Here is a 12,245-nt window from a genome sequence, read left to right on the forward strand (position 1 = left end):
ATAAGGCATCTTATCTAAACAAGGCATCAAGAAGGGCATCTTATCTAAACATTGTGACACACTGTTCCCCAGCCCTGGCTGAAGGAGCAGTTCTCTAAGCTCAGCCCAGAGTCTTCTTCTCTCACTCCATTTTTAAAAACTGTTTTATTGGCATATAATTAACATGTCATACAATTCAATAGTTCAGTCATATTAAGAAGAGTTGCACAATCATCAATCGATCATCAATTTTAGAACATTTTCTTCTTTCTTGTACTCATTGTTATCAACTCTCCATTTCCCCCCATTCGCCCTTACCATCCCCCAAAGAAGCCATTAATAAGGTACTCTCTCTGTAGATTTACCTATTCTGGATTTCACAAACAGAAAAACATACAAAAATCCAAACTAAACTAACACCATTAATGAAGTAAAACAGAAAATTTGCAATTGAAAAGAAAGCAGAAAATATTAAAAACTAGTCTTTTCTCATTCTTGATCTCTGAAGGATTAGGATTTTTTAAAAAGCAAATCATTCTAGTATAGAGTTCACTAAAAAAAAGTAACAAAAACACCCAAGAACGACATCTTATCTAAACACGGTGACAAATGTTTCCCATGCCTTGGTGACTCTACTCTTAATCTACTCTCCTTAACTTCAAATATTGTCTATAAACAGGCTTGTGGCTTACATTTTTTTATTCTCAACTGAATATAGCTTTAAAACATGAGAACTGAGTTTCCAACTACCTACTGAATATTTCCAAGTACAATGTCTAACTCAGTTCAGTGCATTTAATAGTTGCTAAATAAAACTAACAAGTGAATGTATCAATTACTATTCCACCAGAATCACACCTTAATGGAACCAAAGGGCAATTCCTTATCTTTCAGATACTGATCGGTTATATTTCCCCTCATTTATTGTCCTCTTAAGTATGGATGTCATCATCCATTAATTTGCAAAGCAAAAAAATCCAAAAATCATCCCTAACTTTAGCCCTAGTCACATGTTTCTAAATCCTGTCATTCCCCTTAAGTAGCTCTCAAATATTCCATTTCCTCTAGCCAGTCTCATTGCCTTTGCCTTATCCCAGATATGGCTAATCTTTCATCTGGTTGGAAGGAGCTAGCCAGTAAGCATTGGACTGCTAACTTTAAGTCTGAAAGTTGAAACCCACTAGCTGGTCGTAGGGAGAAAGATGAAGCTATCAACTCCTATAAAAACTGACCTCCTTGGAAATTATATGAGCTCCCCGTGGGTCAGATTGACTCTGATGACAGTGGGTTTGGTTTTGGGATGGCACATCTGGTTGGTAGTAATTGTCTGTCATCTCTTGACTCGATCAGTCTACTTTTCTCTAATTGTCAAGTAGTCTGCCACAGGGTGACAGTAAAACTCTCCCTGATATCGAGTTAATTCCCACTCACAATGAGTCTTTAGAACCGTGTTGAACTGCCCCTTTGGGTTTTTGAGGCTGTGATTTTTTGGCGGAGGCAGGAAGTCTCATCCTTCTCCCTCAGATCAACGAGTGCCTTTGAACTGTCGACTTTTCAGTTAGCCATCCACCTCGTAACCTGCGGCACCACCAGAACTCCCTCGCTCGGTGCCATTGCCCTGCTGACAGTCTCAGTCTCGTCTGTGTGAGAAACCCGTGCACAAAGCAGTCTGAAAGTGAATGAGTGATTGTTCTAGCCTCAGTTTCTGCCTTTCTCTCTCGACCAACCCACGTCTTAGGCCAGTGCTTCTCAAGGTTCTGCACAAGACTTCGAAGAACCAAGGGCTAGAAGTTAGTCAAAGGCTGACAGCAAGAAACGTCACTTGAAATAGACTTCTGCAACTGAGGTATATTTGTTTCATAGAAAGAATGCACCAAGCCTTTGCATTCTGCTCCACGCTGTGTTCATGTGTGTCTAATCTATTAATGCCTAAAATGCAATCAATTCCAAGAAGCCAGGGAAGTTGTGGTAAATCTATCCTGTGGTTTTCCACTTCCCCCACTGGCCCCCCTGGGGACTACATTGTGTCCCAGAGATTGAAACGTCCCAGGTTAAGAGGCAGGTAGGTTAGGCCAGGTTGACTATACAAAACAATTTAGAGGCACTCAGATGTATATGAATAAGAAAGAGCTGTATATCAAGAAGTAATTGTATATGAGAAAAACATCCTAGCCTGGTCCAACCCAAGTCCTCAAGTCCAATTCTAGTCCATAAATCCCTCTTCCGACTCACAAAGCCACATGCAGTGATGCAGGAAGATCACAGGTGAGTGGGTACAAACTCTTGTGGATCCAACGGTGGAGGACGCATTTTCAGGGCTAGCGCCGGCCTCAGAGTGACTCACCAGCATGAGGGTGAGGCAGAGACAGGGGGTAGGTTCCCAGGACTCTCCTTATGAGGAGGTCATGCCCACAAGGACTGTGACCGGATTGACCGGCCAGACTCCACCCCCTACACTTCAAGTTGCCATGAAATGATGTAGCTACCCCAGCAGGCATTATTAGCTAATATGCCTCGTCCATTCAGACTCTGCATCTGCTCTTCCTTCCCTTTTCCAGCTTGATGTCCACCTTAGTGCCTCTCTTCATCTTCATTACCAAACGCTTATTTATTTTTCAAGACCCAACTCAAATATCACCTTCTCAGTAAGGCGACCGGGCACCCGGCAGCATCAGTCACTGTTCCCTCTGTTTTTCCATCTCAGCACGTGCCACAGTGTGGTGTGACGGCTGGTTTGCCTGGACACCTCTCCTTTCTGGACTGTGAGCTCCTGTCAAGGGGAACAGTGTCCCGGCTCTTTGCATTTGCATTGTCTGCCATAGTATCTGACCTCCATGTTGAATTAAAAGGAATCCGGGGGAAGCCCCAAACATAAATCCTCTGTAGTCAATTTAAGGAAGTGAGCACCTGACCTTGTGATTTGGGGGAGACAACACGTCTTTCTGTCATCGTCTCTTGAGAGACACCCTAAGGTGGCATTCCTTTGGGGCAATGAGTCATAACTTACAATACCTAACAACGGTTAGAAAATAACTTGGAAATATTTAGTAGTTTGTTCATGTTATGAATTCACGATCGACTGACCCTCTGTTCTTCCACAGGCATAGTCAGAAATGAAACATTTCCATGGAGGGAATGCACACTTCCACGCCCTTCTGAGGATGCAGTCTTAAACTCACCTGCGACCTCAAGATTTTTAAAAATAAGTTTTAATTTAAACTTAAAAAACCAAACAGTTGCTGCAGAGTTCAGTCTGGCTTGTGGCGACCTCTGTGTTTCGGGATAAACTGTGCTCTGTAGAATGTTTAATGGCTGTGAGCTTTCAGAAGGAGAGCCCCAGGCCTTTCTTGTGAGCTGCCTCTGGGTCGATTTGGACAGACAATCTGGTGGCTAACAGTCCAGCTCTTAACTTGTTTGCACACTCCCCCCTCCCCCCCACTAATCAGGGGAGGCACACTGGTGGCGTAGTGGTTATGAATTGGGCTGCTAACTGCAAGGTCATCAGTTTGAAACCTACTTGGGAGAGAGAAGGGGCTTTCTACTCCTGTGAAAGTTACAGTCTCAGAAACTCCCAAGGGGAAGTTCTACCACATCCATCAAAACCAACTCCATGACAGTGAATTTGTTATTATGAGTTTTATTAGTAGAACAAAATGTAACACATCCAGAAGTTGTAACTGGAAACATTCCTCTGGCCATTCAAGGGCATCTCAACATGAGTCACACTGGATTTGCACACAGGTAAGCTGACAAGTAGTTGTGAGGTAGTTATCGGTCTATTATTTTGGTGCAATTACCCACCCCTTTTATGGACTTACTTGGGAAGGCTTGTCTCAGAGGCTGTGTGTCTGCATCAGTGAGCCAGGAGGCGGGGGACGGAGGAGGGAGGAGGGGGAAGAGTGCTCTTCTCTGAGCCCTAAGCATCGGGCATTCAGACAGGTCTGCCGAATGGTTGGATACACCACTGCGACCTACTGAATAAGGTACTGAGGGAGGTCCCAGAGAAGTCCTCAGTTTTAGAAATGGAAAAAAAAAAAAAAAAAGACAGAGAAGTCTGACTCAGGAATGGTTTCGGTGGTGAGATGAGAGAGCCAAGTCTGGAAATTTTTAAGTCTGGAAATTTTTATGTGGGCCACAACTGCAACAAGAAATTGGGATGTGTACAGCACTGAAGTGGGGAGACCACATCTCTACCACTTCTGCCTAGAACGTCATACGGCTGGAGTCCACTGGGGACTCAAGAGGGCACAGGCCCTTGTGCCAGGCTTGGCAGCCCTTCCTGTTAGGGAAGGCAGGGTCCTACAGTCGAACTGCAGGCTGTAGGCAGAAGATGTTTCCAGAAGGGCCCACAAGGAGCTGAGGGACAAAATGTGGGGCCAGGTAGTGTCAGGCTGGACTGGTTTGTGAGAAAAGCTGAGATCCCATCCCCTATCCCCCCAAATGGTTGGTAATGGGTGAGTCTTTATGGGGTGATTCCAGTCTTACAGTATCAGCAGGTGTCAAGAGAGTCCGTGATATAGCCGGAGGGTGGGGGGTGTTCAGGGGTGGAGTTATCATGTTCTGTGCAGGACACCTCCTGGCCAAGGCACCTCAAATGCAGCCACCGGAGTTTCTACCGCTCAGTGGAGGTTGAAGTGTTGCTATGACGCTGAAGAGGTTTCCCCAGAGCTTCGAGAGTAAGCTAGATGAGGAGGAACGATCTGGCAGCAGCAGGACCAGAGAACATTTTGTTCTGTTGTGATCACCATGAGTTGATGGCAACTAACCAGAATACTGCATGTTCAATTAGTCTAATGAGTGTTATCATTGATGGGCCTTATACATTTCGTTTTAAACAGAGTCATTCAAATAATGTGCTTGAAGTTAGGAAATTGTGATTTGAAGCTTACGTTTGTCTCTTTCTGGGTAAATGCCATCAGGTAAGCTAAGGAGCTCTGTCAATCTCAGTTTTGATAACTGCAAAATCTTGGAGTGATCATGCTCTCATCAGAGCCACACAGATAAAAGGTGAGAGCAATCCTATTGCTGTCATGAGGAACATTTTACAACCAATGCCAAAACGTCACCATAAACCAAAAAACCCAAGTTCAGTGCCACCAAGTTGATGCCAATTCATGGTCAACCAATAGAAGGGATAGGACTACCCCTGTGAGTTTCTGAGACTGTCTCTCTACTGGAGTAGAAAGCCTTTCTCTTGTAGAGGAGCTGGTGGCTTTGAACTGCCAACCTTGTGGTTAGCAACACAACACACAATGACTATGCCACCAAGGCTCCTTTGCTTTGGTGAACCAGAAATGGCTGGTGAGAGTTTCCACAGGAGACTTCTTACATATCAAGGGAAAGATCACATTGATTCTTCTCTCAACCAAGCAGACCAACATTCAGATTTAAAACAAAATCTGTGTCCAAAATTTTTGCTGTGAGAGCTCACAAATCCCAAGTTTCAACCCAAAGCCTTCTATCCCTGAGTTTATCCAACTTTATTAACATTTTGAGTGGCTCAGAATGTTTTCAACAAGCTGTTGAATTCCCAAAAACTACTGACTCAACTCCTTATCATGAATATATGTATTTGTTTACAGGAATCAGTTTTCGCCGTTGCTATTAAGAATGTCTTCAGTGATCATGTTGGGAGGGTAAGCATCACAGAATGCCAGAGCAAATGTGGTGAAGACAGCTGATGGTGCCCAGCTATCAAAAGACAAAGCATCTGGGGTCTTAAAGGCTTGAAGTTAAACAAACAAATGGCCATCCAACAGAGAAGCATCAGGTCCACATGGAAGAAGCTCACCAACCTGGGCAATCATGATGAGCTGTCGACGGAATCAGGTAACAGGCACCAGAAGACCAAAACCAGCAAAGAAAAACATACTGTTGAGAATGAGTGGGGTCGAAGCAGAGATCCAAAACCCATCCATAGACATCCCCTCACAGAAGGGTCACAAGGAAGGGATGAGTCAACCAGGTCGCAGTATAGCACCGATGAAACACACAATATTCCTCTGGTTCTTTGGGGCTTTCTCACGCCCACCATCATGACCTCAGTCCTGCCTTTCAGTTCTGGCGAGACTGGAGCATGTACACTGGTAGAGATAAGAGCTCAGGACACATGGCATCCAGGTCAGATAGCACCTCAGGAACAGAAATGGGAGTATCAATACCAGAAAGGTAGGGGGAAGGTAGAGGGAGGAGGGGAGGAAGGGGGAACCGATAAAAATGATTGATGCATAATTTCCCCCCAGGGGGATGAATAAGCAAAACGTGGGTGAAGGGAGACAGTGGTCGGTGTAAGATATGAAAATAAACCCATTATAATGAGGAGCTGAGGCCGGGGCTTGGGTGGAGAGCAGATGTTTTGAGAATGATGAGAGCAATGAATGTACAAATGTGCTTTACACAATTGATGTATGTATGGATTGTGATAAGAGTTGTATGAGCCCCCAATAAAATGATTAAAAAAAAAAAAGAAAACAACCCCCTTATAAATTATCAAGGGGTCACGAGGGTGGGATGGGGAGAGGGAAGAAAAAAAGAGGAGCTGATACCAAGGGCTCAAAAAGAAAGTAAATATTTAGAAAATGATGATGACAACGTATGTATAAATATGCTTGATACAATTGATGTTTGGAATGTTAAAAGAGCTGTAAGAGCCCCCAATAAAATGAGTTAAAATAATAACAATAATGTGGTAACTACTTAAAGAGCATGTGTGAGGACTGCCAAATGATTGGCGTGCCTGGGTGACTCCCACAAAACAGCTAAGAAAAGGCCAGCAGGGAGCCCGCATCCGGAACTCTCTCACAAGCAGCTGTCGCACGTGAACTAACCCTCACTGTGGGTTGAGACCGGTGGCTCCGTGCTTACACGGTGGGACGCTAACTGTACGGTCAGCAGTACGAAACCACCTGCAGGTCCTCTGCTCCCATCAACACAGTCTCAGAAACACGGTCTCAGGCAGTTTACGCTGTCCTACAGTCACTGCATCGGCATCGGCTTGATGGCAGGGAATTTGTTTGTTTGGGTGAATCTATAGACTGCTTTTAGGTGACAATTAGGAGTAGATTTAAATGTCTGTCTACTGGACATTTCACTTAGATGTCTAGGAAAGAGTTTTTCAAAGTATAGCCCTTGGATCTGAGCCGGCCCCCAAATATGCGACCCATCTGCCCCCAAAGCTGCCCAGAAATAAGAAGTGTTTAGGAACCTTATGACAATCGGACAGAGCATTTTAATGTTGTATATACACAAACCTAGGGTTTGTCTTTTATGTCTCTCACTTCTCTAGAGATTTATCTGTACTCTATTGTACAGATATCTCGGTCCGGTGAGATCAAACAAGCACTTCGCCTCTTCTAGGGCAAGAATCAGGGCCATGTTCTCAACAAACAGATTGTCAACATTCCAGAGAAGATTCAAGTCGCCCCAGTGAAGGGCTTCAGAAGAAGCCTGCAGAAGGACTTCCATCACACAGCGTGGAGCGCAGTTGCCTTGGGAAGAATAACAGACTTGGAGGGTCACAAATGGTGGGAAAATAGGAAGGACCTGGCTGCCAGTGTCACTCTCTCTACCTGCTTACAGAAGAGGATCCAGGGCACTGCGCTGGGCTTCCTCTGCTTCTTCAGCAAGAAGGGAGTGGGTCTCATTGAAATCCAGAATTCCCAGTCTGGAAAATATATTCACAGGATTCAAACGAGACCAGGCTGTGCTTGCTCAGTGTCTTAGGTCTAGAGAGATGAGTCAATCCTCAAATGACATCTCATTGAATGGTGTCACATTCAGCTGCTTTGGTTCAGCAAGAAACAGCTAAAAACAAAGATCTCAGAAGAAATGCGAAAGGTACCTGTGTTATTGAAAAAGGAGCGTTTCAGTGGGCTGATGAATGAGGTCTGAGAGTGGTCCAGCTTCAGCAACAACAAAATGCCCAATGCCTTCTACATCTGATTTGTGGACATGTTAAATGCAGTAGAGTTTGCTTATCAATAGAAGGGGTGGTGGTGGAGAAAAGGAAACAAAGAAAAATAAACGGGCTCTTCCACACAGATAATCTGAGACCGTTTCTGGCTAGGTATCTCAGATACACACAGATTCACAGCCGAGCTGATTCTCCTCGCCGCTCTGTGCATCCTCTGGTTTTCATCTTCTCCAGAGACGGGACTGAGGGTTGCTCAGTCCAAAGAAGAAGAGTCATCCTTGACACTTCTGTTTCTATCCTTTACCCAGCTGGGAACTATTTCTAACACTGCAGCCAGAAGGATGTGCTTTAAAAACAAGTCAAATTGTGCCACATCTCTGCTCGAAGACTTCCCAGGGCACCCATTTCTCAAGTAGAACCCAGAGTCCTGACATTGAGGCAGGAGGTGCAGTGGGACCTGACCCGGTCACTAGCCTCAGGTCTCACCATGCCTCCCAGGAGGCTCATGCTGCTGCAGACGTACTGGCTTCCTTGGGGCTGCTCAAATACACCTAGAACACCCCGGCTTCAAAGGAATAAAAATTAAAAATTAAATTTTATTTCTCAACTTTATGGTTGAACAGAAGCTCCATCAAGGTCTGGCCACTTTTGTCAGTGATGATACCAGCCATTTAGTTCATCCCTACAGACCTGGGAATCCGGGGGATTTAACCAACGCAGGTCTGTTTCCCATTGCTAACTGAAGGAAAATGGGTGCCCTTTAAAGATTTTATTTTAAGGTTAGGAAACAAAAAGAAGTCAGAAGCAACCAAAATAGGACTATAAGGTGGGTGCCTAAAGATATCCATAGACACTTTTACAAAATCACGCTGGCTTAATAAGAAGCGTGAGTGGGCACGTTGTCACAGTAGAGGACACTCTGGGGAAGCTTTCCTGGGCATTTTCTGCTAAAGTTGGGTTACCTTTCTCAAAACACTTTCATCATAAGCAATGTTATCATTCTTTGGCCCTCCAGAAAGTTAACAAGCAAATACTTTGAGCATCCTCAAAAGACTGTCGCCATGGTCTTTGCTATTGACTGGTCCGATTTTTTTTGAAGGGACCGCTTCCACCTCATAGCTTTGATTGTGCTTGGATTTCAGGACTGCACTGATAAAGTCATGATTCATCTTCTATTATAATTATTTCAAGAAATACTTGTTTAAAATTTCCATCAAAAGCTTTGCTCTTGTCTGAAGCCGATCTGGGTGCAATAGTTTTGGCACCCATCAAGCAGAGTGTTTGTTCAACTTTCATTTTCCAATCACCCAAACTTTACCATACATTTGATGTTTGTTCTTCAATTTTAGCGGCATTCGTGTTGCTCCCATAGGAATTCTTTTCACACTGATGTCTTAGCCTACTTAGTGCCTCAAAGTAGATAGATCCTGTTCAGACATGTTATATAACAAGTTAGTATGAGCAGAATTTTTGGTTCTGCCCCCCAAAACGTTCATACATGTATTTTTTTTTCATAATTTGCATTTTCCATAAAATGTAAGGTGCCTCATAGCAATCATATGTTGAGATAGAAAAATTGGCAAGGAATATAAAAATGCATTTCATCAAAGACGAATCCTAGGTGGCTCAAAACTGCTCAAAGGCAATAGCTATTAAAAATTGCAAGTCAAGGCCACAATGAGCTTCCATTTTATAATTACAGAAACCAGTAAGCCTGCCAACACTCATTGATAAAAAGCAAGCAGATCCATGGAAATGCATACTGTAGGTGAAAGCGACAATTAGAAAACCACTTTGGAAAACACCTTGACATTTTCTTATGAAGTTGAACGTTTGTGTGTCCTTTCCCCTCATGATTCCATGTCTAGGTTTATGTCTTAGAGAGACTCATGCAATAGCGCACCAAGAGATAAGCCCAAGAACACATAAGGGCTTTCCTAGAAAGGTAGAGGCATCCCTGAGGGGTGCAAACTCTAGTTGAGGTCAGCAAGGGTTAGTGTCAACTTGAGGCAACTGCCTAGCAGAAACAAACCAGGTTTCTATTGTCAGGAGAGGATTAGTCAGGTATGGGACAGCCATACCAGGTAGTGTAATACAGAGGAGAAAATAAATGAGCCAGCAGCTACAGGGAACCTTGGATTCAATGATAAATTTAACAAGTCAATCACAGAAGGCTACACATAGTCTCTTGCCATATCATAGATGAAGGTGGGGGTGGTGGGGAGCAAAACTAAGTCATCTGTTGTCTGGAGAAACATGTATGTAATTAAATATTAAAAAGGAAAACTAGGGCCCGATTAATCTTAGAATCAGGATAGCAGCTGGGGGTAGAAGGTAGCGGGGCAGAGTCAGGCTCTGGGATAAAGGAGAAGCACAGAGGTAGTTGATAATGTTCACGTTCATTGATAATGTTCTCAGTCTCAAGTTGAAGGGTAGCGCATGATGAAAGTAAAATTAACTTTACTATTATGATTCAAATGGAAAATTTTGGTATGTATGAAACAGTTATACACTCAACTATAGCTGAAAGGTGGGTGCCTCAAACTCACCCTGAAGCACTTCAGAAGACAGGCCTGGTGATGTTCATAGACTTGAGAATCCTGTCTACACACTTCTACTATGCATACATGGGGCCCCTCAGAATCAAAATCAACTCAATTACACCTAACAAGAACAATATGAAATCTTACTTTTATTTTTTTAAGCAAGTTCCACAGTGTATGTACAGATGTCTAAGTAACTAGAACCACTCAAGATTTGATATGTATGGATAGCCTGTCTATCAAAATAAATACAAGCATGTAACCTACCCTAGGCCTAGTAATGGCTGCTTTACATGCATTATATCAATCAGAATGCACAATTCCTTCCTTTAGATTACACAGAAGAAAACAGCGCAGTGGAGAGGTTAGGTAACTGCCCTCGCAGCCATGTAGTCAGTAAGTGGCACAGGAACTTCGGGCTCTCTATTGGGGAGACTTTAACACCTGACTTTTTCAAATCACCAGTCTACTTAACTCCAATGGGGGTTAAGTGAAGGCCAATCATCATTCCTGCAAACTTCTCTAAAGTTCAGGTTGTTCCTGAACATCCAAGCATTTCAAACTCCCACCCACGACGACATCACTTCAGAGTAGGCAAAGTGTGTGGACTCCCATAGAGACATAAAGGCATTGGAGATGACGTTTAATTTGCACTTGGGAATTCAGTGTGCCATGGTACCCTTTTGGGTATCTACCCTGCTCACTGCATTTGGGGTTCAGGTTAAGACATAAACTTCTTGTTTATACATTTATACATTATCCATTCACAGAGCTTTTAGGATTTGAAAGTGGTTGTGTAAAAGAGCTCAAATCTCTTGATAAAATTTTAGGAGTACCCTGTTACAGAAATTGAGTGACCTGTACAAACTGACTTAGGGTCAAACTAATAATTAATTAAAGCAAACAATTCCAAAAGGGTTGTAATAAAAATTAATCAAAGTTCTGGATCCATTCCAGATAAGGAAGAGACAAAGGTTAAATTCTTAGAAAGACTGCATTAAGGAAAGGGGCTCCTGTCTGAGGTCTGTGGGTATTTTTATCCACAAACATGCTCACAACACCCCCAGCCCCTCACCTCCAGAGCTTTTCTGGGCACTTTCTGTCTCGGGCTCCAGGCTGGAAGAGACTCTAGTTGACAGCTCACTGCTTTCAGAAAAATGCTGATGTTAGAAAGCTTAAAGGGGCCACCAGAGTACCTGCTTAGTGCAAATGCTTACGTAGATGACTACTAACTTCTAACTCAACCAGAGGTACTGATCAAGAGGGTGAGTTAGTCTGCTATTAATGAAAAACTAGAAATATAACAACTTCAGATTTAGTTGTTGGAAATCCAAAATATGACAGCCCCCTCCCTTGCAGTAAAAATTCCTTTTAAGCTTAAACTGTAGAAATGGTCTCTAGTTCAGGAAACAAGGCCTTTAAGATAGACAGCCAGGCACGAAGCACTCCCAGTTACACAGCAGTGGAGCTAGTGTTTCAGGGGGGTGGCGGTCTATCTGTCAGGCCTTGGAAAAAATGTATGGACAGATCATTGCTTCCTGTTATCGTTTCAAAACCTGCTTTTGTCACAGAGTTTGGTGAATATAACTTGCCTTCGTTTCACTGGAGTTTCGCAGCGGTTTGGAGGCAGGAAACCCCACTGTTTCCTTCGGTCTTGCACTTGCAGGATCCATTTAGAGTTTCCCATCAACCTGGTCTCCGTCTTTGGCTGGAACAGTGACTGGCAATCTGAAAGCCAAGTTGGGCCCAACAGTGCTTCAGGGGACAGGCCTTCGAATCCCCTCTTCCCCTCTGGAAAGGTCACAGCTCTG

This window comes from Echinops telfairi, unplaced genomic scaffold (genome assembly GCF_000313985.2).
Source record: "Echinops telfairi isolate 266 unplaced genomic scaffold, ASM31398v2 ScPeMD7_443;HRSCAF=831, whole genome shotgun sequence".
Classification (NCBI taxonomy): Eukaryota; Metazoa; Chordata; class Mammalia; order Afrosoricida; family Tenrecidae; genus Echinops; species Echinops telfairi.